We start from the raw sequence: 2,500 nt of genomic DNA on the forward strand, positions 1-2,500 counted from the left end.
AAAATAAAAAAAAAAAAAAAAAAAATAAAATAATAATAATAATAAAAATAAAAAATAATAATAAATAAAATATAATATAATATATATATAATATCATATATAATAATAATTAATTATAAATAATATAATAAGACATATAATAATATATAATAAAAAAAAATAATATAATATTAAAGAATATAATAATAATACAATAATAATAATAATAAGAAAACATTAATTTGAAATAAGCAAAGACAAATTTATATAATAAGATCCAGGATATTTCTAAATTTTTCCCTTAATTAAAATAATTAATAAAATATAAATATATTTATATATGATATAAATATATAGATGATAATAATGATATTGATATAATATGATAATATATTATTTTTATTTTTTATATAATAATAATAATATAATAATATAATAAATAAAATGATAATATATAATAAAAAAATAAAATAAAAAAAATAATATATATAATGAAAAAAAAACTAAGTAATAAGTATAATATAAAAAAATAATAGAAAAAAATTTATAATAATAATATAATCATAATAATAATATAATAATAATAATAATAATAATAATAAAATAATAATAATAATAAGAAAAAGAAAATAAATATAATAATAATAATAATATGATATGTAATTGGTGAAATACAAAAAATTAATATGATAAATGATAAAATAAAAAACAAAAAATTAATAGTATCTAATAATGATAATAATAATAATAATAATAATAATAATATAATAAATAATAATAATAAAAAATAATAATAATATAATATAATAATATATAAATTAATAATAAAATATAAATATGATTATTGATTATGATATGATATATAATGATGATAATAAAAAATAATAATGAAAAGATAAACTAATATGATAATAATATATATAATAAAAGAGTAATATATAATAAAGTATAATAAATTAAGTATGATATGATAATGATAAATAATATATGATATCATATAATATATAATAATAAATAATAATAATAATATATTAATAATAATAATCATAATTTTATAATATAATATTATTATATATAATATATACATTCATTATTAATTATTTAAATATTTTTTTTTTTTTCAAAATGTAATAATAAAAATTAGTATGTATATGATATAATGAACATACGAATTAGAACCAACATTAATATCTGTGTGTATTGTGATATCATTGATAGATAAAATATCTTATGTAAATAAAAATAAGTTAATGGAATTTTAATGGTTAATAAAAATGAAGATAAAATTAATATAATAATAATTATAATAAATAATAATAAATATAAACTTGATAGTAGATTAACAACTATCTTTCATTACCATTTGTTTTGTTGTTTTTGTTGTGACTTTAAATGCGCATTGTTCACTATAGACATGGAACTCATTTTTTGCAATTATTCTTATAATTATTTTTCTGCAAAAACATAACTTGTTATTATGTTTTGTTTTCTCTATTGTGTTTATCCTTAGTTTTTTGAAATGATGGATAAATCTTTTATATTCCTTGTCAAAAGGGGTGTTCTAAAACTGAAGTACTACCTTTTTGTCTTTCATTTTTTTTTTATATTACGTTTATCCTCTTTGGCCCTTTCTTAAAAATCTCCTTTCTTGCCTTCCTTATTTTAGTTTCTAAAAGGCGTTGATATAAAACCCAATGCCCCCCCCCCTCCTCCACCCTTTATTTTGATTGATTTGGGCTAATTCTTTTTTCTTTTGATGGATATTCTTTTCCTCCGTGTCTTTTGTCTTCTCTTTTCCTTTTTCTTTTTCCATCTCTCTCTACTTTTCTCCTTATCTCCTTTTTCTATTTCAAATTGGAACTATAAAATAAAACGCAGTATGTCTTAATATTATCACCCACAGCTTTAATTCAAAATGAAATGAGTTTTACTGATACACTTAAAACTTGATTTCAACTTTATAATTTAATTTATAATGGATTTAGTTTCTAAAAGTTTAAGTAAAAATGGAATTGAAAAATAACAAAATATTAGGCTTTAAAGTAGTTTAAATCAGGAGCTGGTTTTCTGACCGTCTGAAAGGATTTAGTCAAGCAGGCGATGAACCTACAAAAATCTTTTTAAATTTCTAGAACATAAGAACTTACATGGATTTTTTCCACCACTACCGGTATCGGTTTTTTAAGGTGAATCTAGTTGCAGTACAATCTATAACAAACCAACTTTTTCTGAAAATTAATTAGTTTATAATTTACATAATGTGACTGTTCTCTATAATTCTTTCTTCTAGTTAATTTATTTTTAATTAAAAAAAATTTACGTCAATAATCCAAAAAAAAAGTAAATTTGGATTATTTTTCCTGTTTTTTTTTTCGAGGTTAGTTTTTTTTTTTTTTTTTGCGTTAACTCTTGTATCCATAAAACATATTTAAAATAAAATTAATATATAATTTATGACCAAAATAATAAAAATTTGATTATAATTAATAATTTTAATAATATAATATATATTATAAAATTT

This window comes from Penaeus monodon, chromosome 1, assembly GCF_015228065.2.
Source record: "Penaeus monodon isolate SGIC_2016 chromosome 1, NSTDA_Pmon_1, whole genome shotgun sequence".
Lineage (NCBI taxonomy): Eukaryota > Metazoa > Arthropoda > Malacostraca > Decapoda > Penaeidae > Penaeus > Penaeus monodon.